The 24094-nt window shown below is 45.5% G+C and overlaps 1 protein-coding gene across 2 annotated transcripts in view; it reads left to right on the top strand.

Annotated features, from left to right (window-relative positions):
• The window catches only part of znf277 (zinc finger protein 277), a 92547-nt gene that overhangs the window by 31477 nt on the left and 36976 nt on the right, over positions 1-24094 (top strand). The gene's annotated exons all lie outside the window — the stretch shown is intronic.

Here is a 24094-nt window from a genome sequence, read left to right as displayed (position 1 = left end):
TTATGTAAATATGTTTTGTCGCTTGTGAATAGTGGTGACCATTTGTCAAGCCTATTTACCTGGTGCTATTGTGAAAGAAGAACATAAGTGACGGAGGAACACTGAGAGAATATCTTATTTATTGAAGTAGACCTTATTTTGATAATATGGGCTCAATTTTGGCCCAGCATAATCATTGCAAACAAATAGTTGTTTCAATTAGTTGTGAGATTAGGGCAATTTAATTCAACTGTCTTTTACTTCTTTTATTTTTGTAGTTTAAGCTTCCATGAATGCTTCTGTTGTATAGTAAATTAACTTTGTGACGTTTGTCAGATGATGTTCTGTGTAGCTGTTTGATCCTAGTCAAGTCATTAAGTTCTGCTGGCCTCCGATGTACCTACCTGCGCTGATTTCTTAACTCTCCGCCAGGGTTTTCACAAACGGTCACAAGTGGCCACATACATTGGCCTAAGTTAGTTTGGAGTAACTATTAGCTGGCTAAAGTGGCCTAAATGGCCAAAACGGGCGTAAGTGTCTAGTAACGCCTCCTTTTGGCAAAAAAACTAAACTAAAAAAATCCTAACTAACTCACTTACACTGGCGCAAATTGAATGTGCAAAATGGGGATTTTTTAAGATACTCCAGAAAAATCAAGTTGCTCCAAAAAAACGGAGCAACTCCTGGCCAATTTTGAGCCCAATATCTCTAAGATTGAGAATGAGTTGTACAGTGAATCATCATCCCCAAACAGCTGCTTTTTGTCAACTTCAATCTGCACCTGGGCCAGAAAACTATCAATTATAAATACAAAGAACGTTATTTAGAGAGTCAGCAGTACTTAATATCTCAAATATGTACTGTCTGTTGTGCAAGTAGCAGGAGTTGAGTAAAATTTCTATTTGGTTTCTGCCTGTCTTGTTTTCTTTTGTCGTAGCTAAGTTGGCTCACTGTTTTATGTGGTGGGTGCATGTGCTTTTAAGTTGCTTAATTAAAAGGTGAAAAGTTCAAGGCAAGCCAATTGTAAAAAAAAAACTACTTGGGTCTGGGCAGTATGGTGTTGGATCATTCTAGTGTTCTCGAGTGCAGTGCTATAGATTGGCATGATAGGGGATTGTGCCCATACTTTCACGTGAGATGGGGTTCCAATCAGCAAACAGGTGCTGTGCAGAATACTCCCAATTTCTCTTCTATATATCACAGTGGTTGGCTGCAGAACAGGATTGGTAAAAGCCTGAAACAAGTCACCTGCCTCCCATTTGTACTTGAACTGATGTATGGCATGGAGTAGGAAAAATATCCTCTTTTAAAATAAAACATGGCATTACTCTCCTTTGGTTTCAGCCATTCAGATCAGTTTCTGAAGATGATCATGATTTACCGTAAGCATCACTCTAGTTTTTCAAGGCTAGAGTATGGAAATTTGCTTCAATCGAACGTCTAAAGAATTAGACTATGGTGTGTAAATGAGTGGCAATCTGGTTGCATTTATTTTCACCTTTAGAAGTCTAGTTTCAACCAATATTTGGCTTTTATAGTGCCCCTAAATTATTTTTCATTTGTAATCCCTTCCTATGTTTGCATATTTTTTTCACAAATACTTGGAAGTGGAAGTCATGAAATAGCATGTTCAAAAATATTCAGGAAAGTTTGTTTATATTTAGATCTCTTGGAAATTTGTGAAGCACTGGAAATGAAGGAAACATTGAAATAGCCGAAAGCCAAGAGAAAGGTCAAAAGTTAATTCAGTTTCACGCTCCTTTTTGTATGTTATTTTGTATAAATATATTGCACAAATGACAGTGAGAGAAAAAATAGCTCCGTCATCATGAGTAAGAACCAACATAACTAAAATATAATTGTAAATATTACAACCTATTTGTTTAATAGAACAGGTATGTATATAAACCATGACCCAAAGTTCACAGTCATAAAATGTTAATCTCTCATTACTTCAGGGTTGCCAATGCTGGTTGGAGGCATTCCTGGATGTTTGACCATGTGAGTTCTGACCATGTGACATCTACTGTTATTATATTTACTTATAAAGGTTGAGTCATAGAATCATAAAATAGTATAGCATAGAAGGAGGCTATTCGGCCCATCGAGTCTGCACCAGCTTTCGAAGAGCAACCCAGTTAATCCCCCTCCCCCACTCTCTCCTCATATCCCAGTAATTTTTTCTCCTTCAAGTATTTATCCAATTCCCTTTTGAAAGCTACTATTGAATTTGTATTCACCACCCCCTCGGGCAGTGCATTCCTAATCCGACCCATTTATTGCGTAAAAAAGTTTTTCCTCATGTCACCTCTGGTTCTTTTGCAATCACCTTAAACCTGCCCTCTCGTTATCGACCCTTAAACTGTTTCCAATGGCTGATCATTTTTTACTCTATCCAAACACCATAATTTTAAAAACCTCTATCAAATATCCTCTTGGCCTTCTCTGCTCTAAGGAGAACAGCCCCAGCTTCTCCAGTCTAACCACATAACTGTAATCCCTCATCGCTGGATCCATTCTATTAAATCTCTTCTGTACCCTCCCCAAAGTCTTCACGTCCTTCCTAAAGTGTGCTGCCCATAATTGGACACAATACTTCAGCGAGGGCATAATTAGTATTTTTAAAGGTTTAGCATAACTTCCTGGCTTTTGTACTTTATGCCTCTATGTATAACGCACAGGATCCCATCTGCTTGATTAACTGTTTTGTTAACCTGTCCTGCCACCTTCAAAGATTTGTGCACAAACATCCCCACGTCCAGTGTTCCCATTCCTCGCAGCTGTCTGAAGCTCCCATGCGGGCTGCTTGCCGGGTTCTCAGTGGAAAAACTGTGCATGCGCAGAAGTTTGAATGGGCCGCGCATCCCCAAAAATATTACAGGGAAAATTTCCCAGGTCCCTTTGTTCTTGCACCCCCTGTAAAATTGTACCATTTAATATGTATGGTTCCTACCAAAATGTATCACCTTACACTTTTCTGAGTTGAATGTTATCTGCCATATGTCAGCCCATTCCAACAATCTGGCTATGTCCACTTGAAGTTTCAGCAGATTATTTATGGTTTTAAAGCTCTTCTCACAGTCAGAACATTTGAAAGGTCTCTTATCAGTGTAAACACGCAGGTGTGTAGGGTGGGGAGATGGGTGAACAAGGAATCCCTTCCTACATAGTTGAGTATGTCCCTGCAGTTGAGTATCTTTGCTCATGGTTTTGCACCAACTGCTGTTGTGTGAGAAGTTCTGAGAACTAGGAGGTCACTGGCGAGCAGCCGAAGAAGAGAAACTGAAGGCAGGAAGGTGGGAAACCGAAGGTGGGGGAGACATTCACAAGGGGAAACTAGAGGTGGGAGCAACTATTATTCCACGAATAACTATGCACCGATAACTAGTACTGGTAACACCCAGATTCCCCTCATAACCAATGATAAGACAATAACTTAAATGGTAGTCTATAGGTAACTGTTCGTAATAGGTGTAATGCCCATATACCCTACCTGTAGGGTTATTGTAATCTTATAACTCACTGCTATTCACCCTGTACTTTCAGCCAGCATCCCTCTGAACCACACAAGATGTGGTCAGGTTCCATAGTCAATGTCACATTTAACAGGCCACATCTCTCTCCCTATCTCCACGGACTCTGGTTTGGACTTGGTGACAACTCTGAACTAGGAGCCTTAGTCAGAGCCGATCTGTACTTGGAATTGTCCAAACCGGTCGGCACAGACCAACCTGAACCAAACCAACAGATCGCAAAGCGGTAGCAAACTTAGTCTTTGGGGCACTCCTCACAGGGCACATCGTCCTAAACTCAGCTCAGCACCAACATATTTAAATCACTTCCTGGGCTTGAACTCGACAAAGAAGAGTTTTCATAGAATTATACAAATTGCAGATCAAGCGGAGGCCATTCGGTCCCCAGTGTTTCTGCCAGTGCAAGTGTTTTGTCCTGTAACCCCATTTCCCCACCCTTCCAAAATCCTTTTGTATTCCTTTTCAAATACTTATCCCATTCCCTCTACCTCAATGGCATGTGTGGTGAAGCATTCCATGGTCTAATAGCCATCAGTGCAAAAATGTTCCTTCTCCCTTGCCCTTGGGTTCTTACAGTGAGAATCCTTGCTCTCTGCCCCCTTGCCCCCTTGTTCCCCATTTCCCCACCAGTGGAAACAATCTTTCACTACTTACCCACAGTAAAGTCCTCCAGTTTTACTACTCTTCCCCCATCCCTCTTTTATTGGCGACTGCTCATTCAGCGGTGCTCCCACTCATCACATTACTGCCGCTTCGAACTCTGCAGCAGCAGTTGAAGCACAATCTGTAATCTCTTTTAAAAGGGAAATTGACAAATATTAAAGAAAGGAAAATTTAAGGGGTATGGGGAAAGGGCAGAATAATGGAATTAATTGAGAAGCTCTTTCAGAGAGTCCACATCGAGGCAATGGACTTAATTGCCTTCAATGCTGAAAGATTATAACATTCTACCTGAAGCCATGGCTCAGTGGTACCACTCTCGGCTGAGTTAGAAAGCTGTGGGTTCAAGGTCTACGACTGGACTTCAGCATCTAATCCAGGCTAAATTCTTAGTGAGTACTGCATTCTTAGAGGTGCAATCTTTTGGATGAGAAGTTAAACCGAGGCTCGTCTGTCTGTTCAGAAGAATGTAAAATAGCCCATGACGCTATTCTAGCGAGAGCAAGGTTGTTCCCTCAGTGTCCGCTTAACTTCAGTGGTGGGAAAATTATTGGAAAAAATCCTGAAGGACTGGATAAATCTACATTTAGAAAGGCAAGGATTAGTCAGGGACAGTCAGCATGGATTTGTTAAAGGAAGATCGTGTTTGACTTACTTGATTGAATTTTTCGAGGAGATAACCAGGAGAGTCGATGAGGGTAGTGCGTACGATGTAGTGTATATGGACTTTAGCAAAGCTTTTGATGTCCCACATGGCAGACTGGTCACGAAGGTAAAAGTCCATGGAATCCAGGGTAAAGTGGCAAGTTGGATCCAAAATTGGCTTAGCGATCGGAAGCAACGGGTAATGGTTGATAGATGTTTTTGTGACTCGAAGGATGTTTCCAGTGGGGTTAAACATAGAAACATAGAAAATAGGTGCAGGAGTAGGCCAATCGGCCCTTCGAGCCTGCACCACCATTCAATAAGATCATGGCTGATCATTCCTTCAGTACCTCTTTCCTGCTTTCTCTCCATACCCCTTGATCCCCTTAACCGTATATCCAGTGAACTGGCATCAACAACTCCACAGGTTAACAACTCTCTGAGTGAAGAAGTTTCTCTTCACCTCAGTCCTAAATGGCCTACCCCTTATCCTAAGACTATGTGCTCTGGTTCTGGACTTCCCCAACATCGGGAACATTCTTCCCACATCTATCCTGACCAGTCCCGTCAGCATCTTATATGTTTCTATAAGATGTCCTCTCATCCTTCTAAACTCCGGTGAATAAAGGCCCAGTTGATCCAGTCTCTTCTCATATGACTGCCCAGCCATCCCTGGAATCAGTCTGGTGAACCTTCGCTGCACTCCCTCAAAAGCAAGAACGTCCTTCCTCAGACTAGGAGATCAAAACTGAACACAATATTCCAGGTGCGGCCTCACTAAGGCCCTGTACAGCTGCATTAAGACCTCCCTGCTTCTATATTCAAATCCCCTAGATATGAAGGTCAACATACAATTCGCCGCCTTTACTGCCTGCTGTACCTGCGTGCCCACTTTCAGTGACTGATGAACCATGACACCCAGGTCTCGTTGCACCTCCCCTTTTCCTAGTCGACCGCCATTCAGATAATATTCAGCCTTCGTGTTTTTGCCCCCAAAATGGATAACCTCACATTTATCCACACCACACTGCATCTGCCATGCACCTGCCCACTCACCCAACCATCCAACCTGTCCAAACCACCCCGCTGCCCCCCAGCGCCCCTCCCCCACAGCCCACCCAGCCCAGCGCCATCCGCAAACCTGGAGACACCATACTCCACTCCTTCATCCAAACCACCAATGTACACTGCAAAGAGCTGGGGTCCCAGCACCGAGCCCTGTGGCACTCCACTAGTCACTGCCTGCCATTCTGAAAAGGACCCGCCCATCCCAACTCTCTGCCTCCCGCTCGCCAACCAGCTCCCCACCCACCCCAGTACACCACCCCCAACACCATGTGCCCCAACCCCGCACACCAATCTCCCGCGCGGGACCCTGTCAAAAGCCCCCCCGAAAGTCCAAACACACCACATCCACTGGTTCTCCCCCGCCCACCCTGCTAGCCACACCCTCAAACAACTCCAGAAGATTCGTCAAGCCCGACCTCCCCCCCCTCCCCCCCCCCCCCCCACCCCCTCCACCACAAACCTATGCCGACCCGGCCCGATCCTGCCGCCGCCCTCCAAACGCGCCGCATCCCCCATCCCCCAATGACTGACTCCAACACCCTCCCCACCACCGATGTCAGACTGCTGAGAAAACTCAGCGGCAGCCGCCGGTAAGTCCACCAAATTCGGGCCAAAGGACTATGTACAGCAGGCACCTCAAAGCACTGGAGAAGCACCACTAACGCTGCCTCCGCAAGATCCTGCAAATCCATTGGCAGGATAGTTGCACCAACGTCCGTGTTCTCGTTCATGCCGACATTCCCAGCATCGAAGCATTGACCACACGCGATCAGCTCCAATGGATGGGCCACATGGCCCACATACCTGATACTAGACTCCCAAAACAAGCGCTCTACTCAGAGCTCCGACATGGTAAGTGAGTCCCAGGTGGGCAGAAGAAACGCTTTAAGGACACCCTCAAAGCATCCTTGAAAAAGTGCAACATCCCCACTGATACCTGGGAATCCCTGGCCCAAGACCGCTCAAAGTGGAGGAGAAGCATCTGAGAAGGCGCCAAACACCTCGAGTCTCTTCGATGGGAGCAGGCGGAAGCCAGGCGCCAACAGCAGAAGGAGCGCATGACAACCCAAGCATCCCAATCACCCGTCCCTTCAACCACCGTCTGCCCCACCTGTGATAGAGACTGTAGGTCCCGCATTGGTCTCATCAGTCACCTGAGAACTCATATTAATGTAGAAGCAAGTCATCCTCGACTCCAAAGGACTGCCAAAGAGAAAGAGAAGTGCTTCACTGCATTAAATGATGACGAGGGTAGTGCTGGGGGGAACTGTCATAGTTAACTGCCTCCCCATTGGAAACTGCAGATCCCAGGTACTGACAAGAGAGATGAATATGGTTTCGGGAGAACAGTAAGATTCCAGCTGATGGCAGTCAGAGGGAGAGGGCCTGACAGTGGACAACCTTCCTGCTCTTCTGCCCCATACTTGCAGCACAGGTCCCAGGGCATCAGGCACAGCCATTTCACCACATTGTAAATCAAATCTTTGAGGAATTTCTCTCCCTTTTACTGGTTCTTCGACCCAGAAAAATGGGTTGGGGCAATAGTCCTGCCCTGAACTGCCTCCTATGGTTAAAGTCCAGCCCAATGTGTGAGTGAGCGAGAGACCATCAGTGGGAGTATATATGGATGTGAGCGAGAGAATAATACCAAACACCGTGAAAGCGAAAGCCTTGCATATGGAGAACATGATCGTAACTATGTCAGGACATAGAGAAGGGAGGAGAGGCTTAGACAAAAGGAAGAGATAGATCGATAAAGATCAAACACACCCAACTTTAATCAGTGATCTGTTTTAAAATGCCCATTTCTACAATGAAGTAAGCTTCCTGTTGGTTACTGTGGCACCCCCCTGTACAATCTCTAAATGCTCAGCTCATGGATACTATTTAAAACTCGACTGAAATAAATGATCAATAACCAGGGCATTTGCCATCTACATGGTCACCAGCTTGAAACTACCTTCAGTAGTAGGGAGAAGAGCCACTTTAAAATGAATCGCTATTTGAAGTTAACAAAAGGTTCATGTATATTGCTCCATAAAACAGAGCAATCTCTGACTTATTCTGAGTAACACAGGACATCCACTGGCAACCTATTAAAAATGGCGCACAGGCATGCATTTCCATTCTATAGACTCTGGATCAGTTCCTATGGATTGGAGGGTAGCGAATGTAACCCCACTTTTTAAAAAAGGAGGGAGAGAGAAAACAGGGAATTTTAGACTGGTTAGCCTGACATCGGTAGTGGGGAAAATGTTGGAATCAATCATCAAAGACGCAACAGCAGCGCACCTGGAAAGCAGCGACAGGACCGATCCAAGCCAGCATGCATCCATGAAAGGGAAACCATGCCCGACAAATCCCCCAAAATTCCCCAAGGATGCAACCAGCACAGTGGACAAGGGAGAACCAGCGGATGCGGTGCACCCGGACCCCCAAAAGGCCCCCGACAAGGTCCCACACAAAAGACTAGTGCACAAAATCAAAGCACATGGTACTGGGGTCAACGCACCGACGTGGATAGAGAACCGGCCAGCAGACAGGAAGCAAAGAGCAGGAACCCTTCAGAATGGCAGGCAAGGTTCAGTGCTGGGATCCCAGCTATCCACAACACACATCACCGATTCAGACAAAGGAATCGAATGCAACATCCCCAAGCCTGCAGATGACACTAAGCTGGGCGGCAGCGAGGAGGACGCCAAGAGGCCACAGGGCGACCCGGACAGGCCAGGTGAGTGGGCAAATGCACTGCAGACGCAGCACAATGTAGACAAATGCGAGGCTATCCATAAAAGGAGCGGCGTGGCGGCCCAGGAGTAGCGTGGAGCCATGCCACCTCAGGGAGCAGCGCGAGCTGGTGCAGGAGGGCGATGGCAGCGAAAAGTGACATCATTAAGGTCCAGGTCAGTGATTGGAATGCGGGCAGATACAGCCGGAGAGGCGAGGTCGGGGCGAAGGAGCGGCGGGAGACTGTGGAGGGATGTGATAGAGGCCCAGGAGAGGCGTGAGTTCGGGACCAGGAGAGGTGAGGGTTCAGGGGCAGCACGGGCCAGCCCACACTGTGATATGTGTGCGCATGAGGTCCGTGCAGCAGAGCTGATCTCCAGTCATCCTGGTTCATCCTTGCCAGTGGACCAAGACCTAGCTCAGTCAAGCCCGTATAGTGGCTGGGGTGCAATAGGCACCACACGTTAAAAAAAATCCACACACAAGCATCTTCCACCCTTCAGCATATAGTTCGGGGATCCAGAATATTGGGTCTTTGATTGAAACACCTGTGAACTCATCCCTTTTTGGCGTGGAAGCAAGTCATCCTCGTCTCAAGGGACTGCCTATGATGATGATGACAGGCCCAGGCAAACCAATTTAAATCTAGTTTCTTCATCTAACATCGACACATCGGTCAAAAAAATACATTTGAATCAAATACGTAAGATTTTCAACTTGCGTAAAATTGCTGTTGTGGGCTGACAACCAGTGTAGAATCTGCCCAATCCTCATTGCACAAGACAGGGTTATTTATTTAAATTAGCCAATCTCCTGTGACGTTGTACATTGTTACTGTAATGTCTTTGTGTTGTTCTCTTCACTTGTCTGCAGCCTTTGACATGGTTGACCATTCTTCCTCCTCCAAACTCTCTCCACTGTTGTCCAGTTGGGTGGGACTGCACTCGCCTGGTTTCAATCTTATCTATCTAACCATAGCCAGAGAATAGCTTCTCTTCCTACTCCTGCACTGTTAACTCTGGTTTCCCCCCCCCGCCCTCCCCCCACCCCCAAGGATCTATCCTTGGCCCCCTCCTTTTTCTCATTTACATTGGCAACATCATTCAAAAATACAGCGCCAGTTTCCACACATACGCTGACGACACCCAGCTTTACCTCACTACCACTTCTCTCGACCCTGCCATGGTCTCTAAATTGTCAGACTGCCGATCCAACATATAGTACTGGATGAGCAGAAATGTTCTCCAATTAAATATTGGGACAACCAAAGCTATTGTTTTCAGTCCCCGTCACCAACTCCGTTCCCCAGCCACTTACTCCATCCCTGTCCTGTCTGAGGCTGAACCATGCTGTTCACAACCTTGGTGCCATATTTGACCCGGAAATGAGCTTCCAACCATTTATCTGCAGCTTAACTAAGACCACCTATTTCCAACTCTAACATTGATCGTCTCCAAAACATTGCAATCTGATGTATTTATGTTGCACTCCTGCACAATTCACAGCCAGGTTTGTCAGTGCTGTTACATCCGTGCCATCATTGTTTCTAATTCCCTCAGTAAGCTGCCCACACTCCCAGCATTGAAAGACTTTATCTTTTGCCCGTATTTAAAGCTGCTCCTTCCCCTTGTTTATCTGTCCAAGCTCACACTTCCTTTCAGGATTTTTGCTGCACACAACTCATTGATTTGATTTCCCTCTTCTATTCCTTCTCATGCTATGATTGACCCGAAAATGCTGGGCTCAGTACTGGGTCCCTTGCTTTATGTGGTATACATCAATGATTTAGCTTTGAATCAAGTGTGGTCAGTGCTTCAATGCTGGGGATGTTGGCCTGGTCGAGGACGCTAACGTTTGTACGTCTGTCCTCCCAGAGGATTTGTAGGATCTTGCGGAGATATCGTTGGTGGTATTTCTCCAGCGACTTGAGGTGTCTACTGTACATGGTCCATGTTTCTGAGTCATACAGGAGGGCGGGTATTACGACAGCCCTGTAGACCATGAGCTTGGTGACAGTTTTGAGGGTCTAGTCTTCAAACACTCTTTTCTTCAGGCGGCCGAAGGTTGCACTGGCGCACTAAAGGCGGTGTTGGATCTCGTCGTCAATGCCTGCTCTTGATCAGCTGTGCTGGGCAGGCCACAGAGTTCGCATGCCAGATATGAGGCTCCCAAAGTAAGCGCTCTACTCGGAACTCCTTCACGGCAAACGAACCAAAGGTGGGCAGCGGAAACGTTACAAGGACACCCTCAAAGCAACATCCCCATTGACACCTGGGAGTCCATGGCCAAAGACCGCCCTAAGTGGAGGAAGTGCATCCGGGAGGGTGCTGAGCTCCTCGAGTCTCATCGCCGAGAGCATGCAGAAACCAAGCGCAGGCAACGGAAAGAGCATGCGGCAAACCAGTCCCACCCACTACTTCCCTCAACGACTATCTGTCCCACCTGTGACAGAGACTGTGGTTCTCGTATTGGACTGTACAGCCACCCAAGAACTCATGTTAAAAGTGGAAGCAAGTCTTCCTCGATTCCGAGGGACTTCCTATGATGATGATGATGAGATTTGTATCGAGGGGTTATGATTAAAAGGTTTGCAGATGACACTAAAATTGGCGGTATGGTTAATAATGAAGAGGAAAGTCATGGACTGCAGGAGGATATCAATCTACTGGTCAGCTGGGCAGAGCAGTGGCGAAAAGAATTGAATTCGGAGAAGTGTGAGGTAATGCACTTGGGGAGGGCTAATGAGGAAAGGGTATATACATTAAACGGTAGGTAACTTAGAAGTGTAGATGAACAAAGGGACCTTGGAGTGCTTGTCTACAGCACTGAAAGTAACAGGCCAAGTGGATAAGGTGGTTAAGAAGGCATACAGAATGCTTGCCTTTATTGTCCGAGGCACAAACGACAAGAGCAGGGAGATTTTGCTTCAATTGTATAATACGCTGGTGAGGCCATAGCTGGAATACTGCGTGCAGTTCTGGTCACCGTATTCTAGGAAGGACGTAATTGCACTGGAGAGGGTGCAGAGGAGGTATACGAGGATGTTGCCTGGAATGGAGAATCTTAGTTATGAGGACAGATTGGATAGGCTGGGTTTGTTTTCTTTGGAACAGAGGAGGCTGAGGGGAGACCTCATTGAGGTTTTTAAAATTTTGAGGGGCCTGGATATAGTGGATAGCAATGGCCGATTTCCCTTGGTGAAGGGGTCAATTACGAGGGGGCATAGGTTTAGGGTGGTTGGTGGAAGGTCAAGAGCGGATTTGAAGGGAAGCTTCTTCACGCAGAGGGTTGTGAGGTCTGGAATTCGCTGCCTGGAAGGGTAGTGGAGGCAGAAACCCTCGCCACATTTAAAAGGTGCTTGGATGTGCACTTGAAATGCCGTAACCTGCAGGGTGACGGACCTAGAACTGGTAAGTGGGATTAGACTGGATAACCTCTTGTTGGCTGGCGTAGACACGATGGTAAGTACATCATGGAATCTAATACGGCCAAAGTGATTTGGACTAGTTTCGATTGCCTGAATGGGTCGGAGAGGAATTTTCTCAGATTTTTTTTCCCCAATTAGCATGAATTTTTATCTTTTTTTTGCCTCTCCCAGGAGATCGCATGGCTCCGGGTAGGTGGAGTGTAAAATGTTGTGATACATGGGGTATCGTAGTTGTGTGGGGCAGACTGATTGGGCCGGATGCACTTTACCTGTCTGCCATTGTTCATTGTTCATAGGTTTCTATGTAATCTTCAGGGTTGCTGAACGAGGGCCGTGTTGCTCTTTGTCGGCTGGCGTGGGCTAAAGTGGCGGCCTCCTGCGCTGTAAATGTCTGTTTCCATGTTTCCTCTGGTGTCGTTTATCTAATTATTTGTGGGATCTTGCTGTGCACAAATTGGTTGTTGCGTTTGCCCATAAAACAATAGTAATTACACTTCAAAAATAATTAAATGACGGGAACACTTTCAGAATTTGATAAAACCAAGAATAAAGTTAAGAGGGTTCTCTGTTCAATTCCTGGGCACACTACAAATTACTTAGATATTTAGGTAAGTATAAGCATTTCTTGGAAAAAACAGAGCAAGGGCTCATGTTCTGAGACATTGAACCCATCCGACCCCCCCCCCCCCTCCAATCCCTATCCCCATCCCCAAAAGAAAAATCTGGAGTTTTAAAAAAAGTAATCATTTCAATAATGTAACAACTAATAATATGTAATAATTATTTAAGTAGGCATGTGTATATTATTACTTTGTAATGGCTCAAATCTTAAGCTGTATCTAGAAATGTGGAAAGGATCCAGAAATGTCATGCCGTATCCTTATTTTACAATTAAAATTCTATCCCAATATGTCGCACAGATGTAAGTAATTGCAGTTTAAAACATATCAACACAATTTAAAAATATAAACTGAATCTCCATGTCACTTTTAAATGAACAAATATCATTAATAACTGAGTTTGCACAGAATGTGGAAATGTATTGTAGTAGTTCACAAAATAAAAATTTCTCAGAAAAAAATTGTTTTTGTCTAGCCCGGAATAACTGGAATTTCCTGTTATCCATTAGTTTTTGGATTGAAGTCTGTGGTTTGATTTCTAATTGCTTACGTCATGTTGAAAGGCAATAGAGATATTAAAACGTAACTTATAAAACACGAGTTTTTCATTATGTTCCTGGAACTTTAAATATATTATGAAGAACAAAAAAGAAAGAGCTCACATTTATATAGCACCTTATCACAACCTCAGAATTGCTCCAAGCACTTTATAACCAATGGACTACTTGTTGAAGTGTAGTCAATATTGTTATGCAGGTAAACACAGCAGCCCATATACATACAACAAGGTCCCACAAACAGCAAATAATTGAATGACCACAGGATTTGTTTTTGGTGGTGTTGCTTCAGGGACAAATGTTGGCCAGGACACACAACTTCTGTGCGTTTCCTTGAAAAGTGCCCTGGATTCTTTTATGTCCCACCGAGGAAGCAGACTCAGCTTCATTTTATATCTCATCTGTAAAAAAAAAAAAACCCACCTTAGACAATGCAGCACTCTCAAAGTACTGCAGTGGTGTCAGTGTAAAATATATGCTCAAGAACAGTGGGGCTTGAGCCCCCACTGCCTTCTGACTTTTACCAGAATCTCACAAACTGAGATAAGCTCACACTTGGTAGCCTCAATTACAATGTCCACTTAGCAAAAATCTCCTTGAAACTGCAAACAGGAATGTCGCACAGTACTGAAATAATTGTCTTCCATGCATGTCATACTCCCAGGTGGGACCTGCAGATGAAGGGAACGGTAGCATAGTCGTTATGTTACTGGACCAATAATTCATGAAGGAGTAAATTTAAAAGCAGCAAAAGAACTGTCAAGTCTCTCGAGCAGAGCAGAGTTTTGGGTAAAATAAGCAGAGTGGGTCAGGAAGGAACAGCGAAAGTAACGAAGGTAATGGAGCATTATTGACTGCAGTGACATCAGGGAAAAATAGACAAAGATCAGAGCTCAAGGCACAAACTGTGAATTAATAGCGCAGACAGAAATGAATACGTTTGATTTAATAGCCATTCCGGAGACGTGGTTGCAAAGTGACGAGGGTTGAGAACTAAATATTCCATGATACTTTACTTTTAGAAGAGATAGGCAAAATGGAAAAAGAGGGGTAGTCCTGCTAATAAAGAATGGGATAAAGATAGTAGAGAGAAAGGATCTCGATAGTGTGGAGGACGAATTCATGGAATGTATACAAGATGATTTTCCAGATCAGTATGTTGAGGAACCAACTCGAGAACTGGTATTGTGCAACAAGAATCATCATCATCATTGTCATGTATTCAACCAGCATTGTAACCCATGTATAAACTGACCTAAGTTGTACACCGTGAGAACACTGACCACTAGGTGGGAGACACTCCTAACCTGGACCTTCAGGCATAAAAGGGGAAGCTCCACCCACCTTCATCACTTGAGTGCTAAGGAATAAAGGACAGGTCACAGACTGACCTCTCAAGCATGGGCCTCGTGTGCATTTATACTGTGTAGTAAGGACGTATCAATCATCATCATAGGCAGTCCCTCGGAATCGAGGAAGACTTGCTTCCACTCTTAGCATGAGTTCTTAGGTGGCTGTACAGTACAATACAAGAACCACAGTCTCTGCCACAGATGAGACAGACAGTGGCTGAAGGAAAGGGTGGGCGGGGAGTTTGGTTTGCCACACGTTCCTTCCGCTGCCTGCGCTTGATTTCGGCATGCTCTCGGCGACGAGACTCAAGGAGCTCAGCGCCCTCCAGGATGCACTTCCTCCACAGGGCAGTCTTTGGCCAAGGACTCCCAGGTGTCTGGTGGGGATGCTGCACTTCATCAGGGAGGCTTTGAGGGTGTCCTTGTAATGTTTCCGCTGCCCACCTTTGACTCGTTTGCCGTGGGCGAGTTCCAAGTAGAGCACTTACTTTGGGGGTCTCTTGTCTGGCATGCGAACTGTGTGTCCTGCCCAGCGGAGCTGATCAAGTGTGGTCAGTGCTTCAATGCTGGGGATGTTGGCCTGGACGAGGACGCTCATGTTGATGCGTCTGTCCTCCCAGGGGATTTGTAGGATCTTGCGGAGACATCATTGGTGGTATTTCTCCAGCGACTTGAGGTGTCTACTGTAAATGGTCCACATCTCTGAGCCATACAGGAGGGCAGGTATTACTGTGGTCCTGTAGACCATGAGCTTGGTGACAGTTTTGAGGGCATGGTCTTCAAACACATTTTTCCTCAGGCGGCCGAAGGCTGGGGCGAGGACAGGCTGGTGGAGGACCTTTGTCTTACTGACGTTTAGCAGAAGGCCCATGCTTTCGGCCACCTCAGTAAATATGCTGACTATGTCCTGGAGTTCAGCCTCTGTGTGTGCACAGATGCAGGCGTCGTCCGCGTACTGTAACTCAGCAACAAAGATTGGGGTGCTCTTGAACCAGGCCTGGAGATGGCAAAGGTTGAACAGCTTCCCACTGGTTCTATAGTTTAGTTCCACTCCAGCGGGGAACTTGTCAACTGTGAGCTGGAGCATGGCAGTGAGGAAGATTGAGAAGAGCTTTGGGGCAATGATGCAGCCCTGTCCGGTCCGGTCCGGACGTGGATTCGGTCTGTGATAGATCCGTTGGTAAGGATCACGGCCTGCATGTCGTCGTGGAGCAGGCGGAGTACTTTTGGAGGCATACGAAACTGAGGACGACGCTCCATAGACATTCGTGGTTAACACTGTTAAAGGCTTTTGTAAGGTCAAAGAAGGCCATGTATAAGGGCTGGCGCTGTTCCGTGCATTTTTCCTGCAGCTGTCACGCTGCAAAAATCATGTCCGTTGTGCCCCGGAGGGGACGAAATCCGTGCTGCGACTCCGGGAGGGGCTCCTCGGCCATAGGGAGAAGACGGTTGAGGAAGACTCTAGCGACGACTTTCCCAGTGGCTGATAGCAGGGAGATTCCTCTATAGTTGCCGCAGTCGAACATGTCCCCTTTTTTAAAGATGGTCATGATCACTGCATCGCTAAGATCTCCCAGCATGCTCTCCTCCCTCCAGAAGAGAGAATTGAGGTCACGTATTCGCGCCAGCAGTGCCTCTCCGCCATATTCAGTGCCTCAGCAGGGATTCCATCTGGTCCCGTGGCCTTGCTTTTTAGCTGTCTTATGGGTTTTTCTACCTCGTGCAGTGTTAGGGTCCCACTGAGGTGGTGGCAGGTAGCATGCTGCGGAATGGAGTCGAGAACACTTGAGTCAAAGGCAGAGTCTCGATTGAGGAGATCTTCAAAGTGTTCCTTCCAGCGGGTCCTGACTGCCTCGATGTCCTTGATGAGTGTTTTCCCATTCTTGGCCAGCAGAAGGATTGGGGCCTTGGGTGTTTGGACCGTAGGTGGCCTTGACTGCAATGAAGAATCCTCGCACATCATGGCTGTCGGCCAGCATGAGGGGATCTCATAGAAACATATAAAATTCTGACGGGATTGGACAGGTTAGATGCAGGAAGAATGCTCCCGATGTTGGGGAATCCAGAACCAGGGGTCACAGTCTAAGGATAAGGGGTAAGCTATTTAGGACAGAGATGAGGAGAAACTTCTTCACTCAGAGAATTGTGAACCTGTGGAATTCTCTACCACAGAAAGTTGTTGAGGCCAGTTCGTTAGATATATTCAAAAGGGAGTTAGATGTGGCCCTTAACGGCTAAAGGGATCAAGGGGTATGGAGAGAAAGCAGGAATGGGGTACTAAAGTTGCAAAAATGATCAGCCATGATCTTATTGAATGGTGGTGCAGGCTCGAAGGGCCGAATGGCCTACTCCTGCACCTATTTTCTATGTTTCTACAATGGTAGACAAGCAATGACTAGCATTTAAAGAATTAATACACAATTTACAACAAACATACATTCCTTTAAGGCACAAAAAGCCCACAAGAAAAGTGGTCCAACTGTGGCTAACAAGAGAAGTTAAAGATAGTATTAGATCAAAGGAAGAGGCTTATAATGTTGCCAAAAAGAGCAATAAGCCTGAGGATTGGGAGGATTTTATAATTCAGCGAAGAAGGACCAAGAAATTGATAAAGGGAAAATAGAATGCGAGTAAACTAACGAGAGACATAAAAACAGACTGTAAAAAGGAAAAGATTACAAAAGTAAATGTGGGTCCGCTACAGGCCAAGACAGGAGAAATTATAATGGGAATAAGGAAATGGGAGAGAAATTAAACAAATACTTTGTGTCTTTCTTCACGGAAGAAGTCACGAAAAGCCTCCCAGAAATAGTGGAACACCAAAGATCTTGTGAGAATGAGGGACTGAAGGAAATTGATATTTGTAAGAAAATAGTACTGGAGAAATTAATGGGACTGAAAGCCGATAAATCCCCTGGACCTGATGGCCTGCATCCTCGGGTTTTGAAAGAGGTGACTATAGAGATAGTGTTTGTTATTCTAAAATTCCATAGATTCTCAAAAGGTTCCCGTGCATTGGAAGGTAGCCAATGTAACTCCACTATTTAAGAAAGGAGGGAGAGAGAAATCGGGGAACTATCGACCAGTTCGCCTGACATCAGTCGTACGGAAATTGCTAGAATCTATTATTAAGGACATGGTTACAGGGCACTTGGACAATGATAATAGGATTAAGCAGAGACACCGTGAATTTATGAAAGGGAAATCATGTTTCACGAATTTGTTAAAAAATGTTGATGTTGTAACTAGCAGAATCGATAAGGGGGAACCAGTGGATGTGGTGTATTTGGATTTTCAATAGGCATTCAATAAGGTGCCACACAAGAGATGATTAAACAAAATTAGGGCTCATGGGACTAGGGGTAATACACTAGCCTGGATTGAGGATTGGTTAATGGACAGAAAGCAGAGAGGAATAAACGGATCATTTTTAGGTTGGCAGGCTGCAACTAGTCAGATGCCATAAGGATCGGTGCTTGGGCCCTAGCTATTCAAATTCTATATCAATGATTTGGATGAGGGGACCAAATGTGTAATATACCCAAGTTTGTTGATGATACAAAGCTAGCTGGAAATGTAAGTTGTGAGGAGGATGCAAAGAGGCTTCAAGGGGATATAGACAGGCATGGGCAAGAACATGGCAAATGTGGAGAAATGTGAAGTTATCCACTTGGGTAGGAAAAATAAAAAAGCAGTGTATTTTTTAAATGGTGAGAGATTGGGAAATATTGGTGTTCTTGGGTGTCCTTGTACACGAATCACTGAAAGATAACAGCAGGTACAGCAAGCAATTAAGAAAGCAAATTAGTATGTTGGCCCTTAGTTAAAGAGGATATGAGTATAAGAGTAAAGATGTCTTACTGCAATAATATAGGGCCCTGGTGAAACCACACCCTGGAGTATTGTGTACAGTTTTGGTCTCCTTACATAAGGAAGGATATACCTGCCATTGAGGAAGTGCAACGAAGGTTCACCAGACTGATTCCTGGAATGGGGGAATTGTCCTATGAGGAGAGATTGCGTAGACTTCGCTTAAATTCTCTGGCGTTTAGAAAAATGAGAGGTGATCTCATTGAAACATACAAACTTCTTTCAGGACTTGACAGGGTAGGTGCAGGGAGGATGTTTCTTCTGGCTGAGGTGTCTAGAACCAGGGGTCGCAGTCTCAAAATAAGGGGTCGGACATTTAGGGCTGAGATGAGGAGAAATTTCTTCACTCAGAGGGTGGTGAATCTTTGACATTCTCTACCGCAGAGGGTTGTGGAGGCTCAGTCTTTGAGTATATTCAAGCTAGAGATCAATAGATTTTTGGATATTAAAGGAATCAAGGGATATGGAAAGTGCAGGAAAGCAGAGTTGAGGTAGAAGATCAGCCATGATCTCATTGAATGGCAGAACAGGCTCTAGGGGTCGAATGGCCTGCTCCTAATTATGTTCTTGTTTCAATGTATCTACCGGATTGTCGTAAAAATCCATCTGGTTCATTAATGTCCTTTAGGGAAGGAAATCTGCCATCCTTACCTGGTCTGGCCTGCATGTGATTCCAGATCCACAGCAATGTGGTTTACTCTTAACTTCCCTCTGAAATGGCCTAGCAAGCCACTCAGTTGTACTAAACTACTACGACGAAGTATAATAAAAATAAAACCAGACGAACCACCTGGCATGGACCTCGGTATTAGATTTGGACACGACCAGCCCAGTCGACCCTACAAAGTCCTCCTCCCTAACATCTGAGGATGTTGAGAGAGCTGTCCAACAGACTAGTTAAGCAACAACCTAACATAATCATACTCACAGAATCATTCCTTTCAATCAACATCCCAGGCTCCTCCATCACCATTCCTGTCCCACCAGAGGTGGCGTGACAGTGATATGGGAGTGACTGCCCTTGATACCAAGGCAGCATTTGACTGGGTGTGGTGGCATGAAGGAGCACTAGTAAAATTGAAATCAATTCGAATCGGGGGAAATATTCTCCACTGATGGAGTCATACCTAGCACAAAGTAAGATGCTTGTGGTTGTTGGAAGCCAATCATCTCAGCCCAGGACATTGCTGCAGCAGTTCCTCAGGGCATTGTCTTAAACCCAACCATCTTCAGCTACTTCATCAATGACCTCCCTTCCATCGTAAGGTCAGAAGTAGAGATGTTCACTGATGATTGCAGTGCTCAGTTCCATTCAAAACTCCTCAGATGATGAAGCAGTTCGTGCCCGCATGCAGCAAGACCTAGGCAACATTCAGGCTTGGGCTAATAAGTGGCAAGTAACGTTCGCATCACACAAGTGCCAGGCAATGACCATCTCCAACATGAGAGAGGGCTGGATTTTTCATTTAAATCGCCCCCGCACGATCCTTAGCGGTGTTCCAGCGATTGCATCTTTTTCAACAGCTGGAATGCTGCTGGTGCGGTTTTCAGGTGCTCCATGTCGGCGGTAGTGGAGCGGTGCGGAAGCGAAGTGAAGCGGGCGGTGTGCGGCAGAGGAGACCTATCGACTCGTGAATTTCCGGCTCACAAGTTGTGCGCACACGTGCGCGGCTGTCAAGCTCCGCCACCCCCACCCCACCCCACCTCCCCCCAAGAGACGAGAGACTTCTAGCCTGAGATCGCTGTGCGGTGGGCATGGGGGTGCGAGGAGGGCGGGAAAGAGTGAGATCGCTTTTGTCGGGGGGCGGGGAGAGTGAGATCGCTGTGTTTGGGTGGGGGGAGGGGGAGGGGAGAGTGAGATTGCTTTGGAGGGGAGGGGAGTGAGATCGCTGTGGGGGCAGGGGGGAGGAAGAATGAGATCGCGGGTGGGGGGGGGGGGAAGAGTGAGATCGCTGTGGGGGGTGCGGGGAAAGAGAGTGAGATTGCTGTGGGGTGGGGGGAGATCACTATTGGGGGTGAAAGAGACTGGGATGGGGGCGGGTGGAGAGAGACTAATGTGAGTGAAACTAGTGAGCGAGAGAGACGAAAGGAGTAAATAAGGCTTTATTAGACCATTTATATTATTGCCTAACAACTAGAAAATACTACAATCCATTTAAAAATATATCAAACTGTGGAGAAGTTATAAAGATCCGTGCAATATCAAACAAACACCTCTCAGATCTGTGTCCATACTGCTTTTTCAGGGCAGTATTAAGGTCCCGTGGTAAACGAATTTACCGCCAGGCAGTAAGTGGGCGGTTTAAGAGGAAATTCTAACCCAGAGTCTAACCATCTCCCCATGATGACCACTGTCGAATCCAGCGTTCCTTCTAAGTGATCGTGCACTGATCGTAAGCGCCCATGCAGGTTGCTCACCAGCTGCTGCTGCTGGAAGAAAATTTAAAGCGCCCGCACAGGGGGGAAAAAAATCAAAGGGAACATTGGTCAAATTAGCCAAATACTGTGGCTACAAAAGCGGGTCAGAAGCTGGGTATTTTGTGTATCTGTGACTCCCTAAAGCCTTTCCACCATTTACATGGCACAAGTCAAGAGTGTGTTGGAATACTCTCCACTTGCTTGGATGAGTGCAGCTCCAACAACACTCCAGAAACTCGTCGCCATCCAGAACAAAGCAGCCCGCATTTTGGCATCCCAAGCACCACCTTAAACATTCATTCCCTCCACCACCGGCGCATTGTGGCTGCAGTGTGCACCATCTACAAGGTGCACTGCAACAACTCGCCAAGGCATCTTCGACAGCACCTCCCAAACCCGTGACCTCTACAGCCTAGAAGAACAAGGGCAGCAGATGTATAGGAACACCACCATCTCCAAGTTCCCCTCCAAGTCACACACCATCTTGACTTGGAAATATATCGCCGTTCCTTCACCATCGCTGGTTCAAAATCCTGGAACTATCTATCTACCAGCACTGAGGGAGTACCTTCACCACACAGACTGCAACGGTTCAAGTTAGCGGCTCACCACCACTTTGTCGAAGGCAATTAGAAATGGGCAATAAATGCTGGCCTTGCCAGTGACGCCTACATCCCGTGAATGAATAAAAAAACAATTTGAGAATCAGCACTGTAATGTTGTAGCCCTGTTTCCAACCCGTGCTCCATTTGAGTGCAAGATTGGTGAATTGATCGTAGTTCTTTTTTACGGCACTGTACTTTTGAACATTGAGCGGGGTCAGCTCATTTATTTTTAATTAACCCGTCACCTATCCTACAATGGTTTTGCGCAAATCCTGCAATTCGGTAACCTCAGATCTTTTGGAAATGGGTGTGAGCACAAAGATTGCAATTTCCCCATTTATTATGACAAGGAAACATGCCAGTGAAATGTTTGGTCATAGCTCTCCCTCCTTTGAGCTCAATCTTTTGGCTTGCTTAAACTATAGACCAAAAGATGTGTGGTTCATTTCATGCGAAAAGGTTAATACAATCAGAATATTGTTCACAGCATTAAAAAGTGGTGGGGTTACAATAATTGAAATTCATATTTTGGATCTCACCAGATTTAACAAGTGATTTTCTCTTCGCCTGTTTTACTTTCAAAAATTGAACTTTTAGTCCACTGGATCTTTTGGGTGCCTATACTTCCTCCACTTGGAAGGATGTGCTCCTGGTACAGTCCCTTATACTAAAGAGGATGCATCAACCCATGCTGCTTTTACATGATGCTAGTGAATAGTTATTATAAAAATGATTGAACAATATCTGAAGGACACAGACTAAAGGCGCACCTGGTGTAAGACCCGCTTGGTTTTTCACTGCCATATCTGACTTCTCCATCTCAAACAATACTCTCTCAGTCTACCCCCTCTATGGCCAAATCCTTCTACTCCAGGATCATTCTGGAGTATAAGGAAAAGCTCAAACTTCCCTTCTCAACAAATACCTCCATGACCCTCTTCCCTCTCCCCTCTTTACCTCCAGTCAATTGGGTGTAACTTCTGGACTTCATCATCTCATTGCAACTACCCACACAGGTGCCTCAGCCACCACCACCTCCTCCTCCCTCGTCCCTAATCCTCTATCACTCTCTAGCTTATTCTCCATCTCATCTCCCCGCAGCATTTAGTCGGCTTACTTACGCTGAGACTCACCTCCTGCTGATTTGATACCCTCCCCACCTAACTGCTCACCACTCAATTTCCTTTTCTTACTGATCTCAAAAATGGCTCTTTACAGAGACATCATTTGTGTTCAACGGTCTTCTCACTACCCTCCTCCTCAGGAAGCATATCCTCAAACCCTTAATTCTCTCCAACTTTATGAAGGATGTCAAGACCAAATTATGTGCCAATATAAGAGATTAGATAAACTGTAGGCTCTTTTCACCAGGAAAATGGAAAATTAAGAGAAGATCTGATGGTGGCGGTGCCCAAAATTACTTGGGGTTTTGATGATATAAAGAGGGAAAATTATTTCCTCTCTTTGCTATCTAGACGGCATATATTTCAGACCATCACCAAAAGGAAAAAGTGAGAGATAGAGATTTTTATTCAATGCCGAGGGATGTTAGGACATGCAATACCTTACTAAAAACAATGATGGAAGCAGGATCTGTAATAGCTTTTTAAAGAGAAGTCGATAAACATCTGAAAAAGAAAATTGTAAAAGGCTATTAAGAAAGCCCGCAAAATGGACTAACTGAAAACACTTTGAGTTTAGGGCGAAGACAATTACCCCAAATATCCTTCTTCTGTACTGTAATCTTTAATGATTCAAACAGCCACCCTATCTCTAACCCCCTTTTCTTCTGAGATTCTTGAACATGTCATCACCACCCAACTCTCTGCTTGCCTCTCCCATAATTTTGTTTGAATCTCTTGAGTCTGGTTTTTGCCCTGCCCACAACACTGAGTGAATACAATACAGTAACCAACTACATCCGTTTTGTGATCATAGCACGTTACCCCTCCTTTCCACTTGTTTCCTTTCCACAGCATTCAACACATTCAACCACTTTATCCTCCTCTACTGCTTCTCCATGGTCACAGTCTCATTTGGTTCCACTCCTCCTTATCCAATGTAGCTAGTACTTCTCCAGCAATGCCTTTCCCTCACAACCCCACTTGGTTACCTCCAGAGTGCCCCAAGATTCTATCATTGACTCCCTCCTTTTCTTTGTTTAAATGTTGCCTCTCAGTGACATTATCCATAGGCATGCAATCAGTTTCTATATGTGTTGCTGACACCCAATTCTTCTTATCCACCACCATCTTGAACTTCATGTGTTGTCGGACTGTTTGTCAGCATCAAGTTATCGATCAGCTAAATCTTCCTCATGTTTAACATTTGGAAAACCAAATCCATTTTATTTGGCTTCTGACAGAAACTTGATACCTTTCGCCACTGATTCCATCCATTTTCTGAATCAACTATTGCAAAACCTTATTGTGCTTCTCGACCCGAGATGAACTTGAAACCTAATTTCTTGACCATCACGAAGACTTTTTATTTCCATCTCTCCAGTATTATCCACTCCTGCCATTGCCTCACTCCCATCATTGCCCCACTCTACTACCATTGAAACCTTTGTCCTCATTTTATCTTTAGACTTTTCCAACTCTGTTGGCCTTTTGGGCTCCTCCATACACGAT

The sequence above is a fragment of the Pristiophorus japonicus genome, chromosome 15, assembly GCF_044704955.1.
Source record: "Pristiophorus japonicus isolate sPriJap1 chromosome 15, sPriJap1.hap1, whole genome shotgun sequence".
NCBI classification, from domain to species: domain Eukaryota; kingdom Metazoa; phylum Chordata; class Chondrichthyes; family Pristiophoridae; genus Pristiophorus; species Pristiophorus japonicus.
The sequence above is the reverse complement of the archived record's forward strand: the minus strand, read 5'-3'. Positions and strand labels throughout refer to the sequence as shown.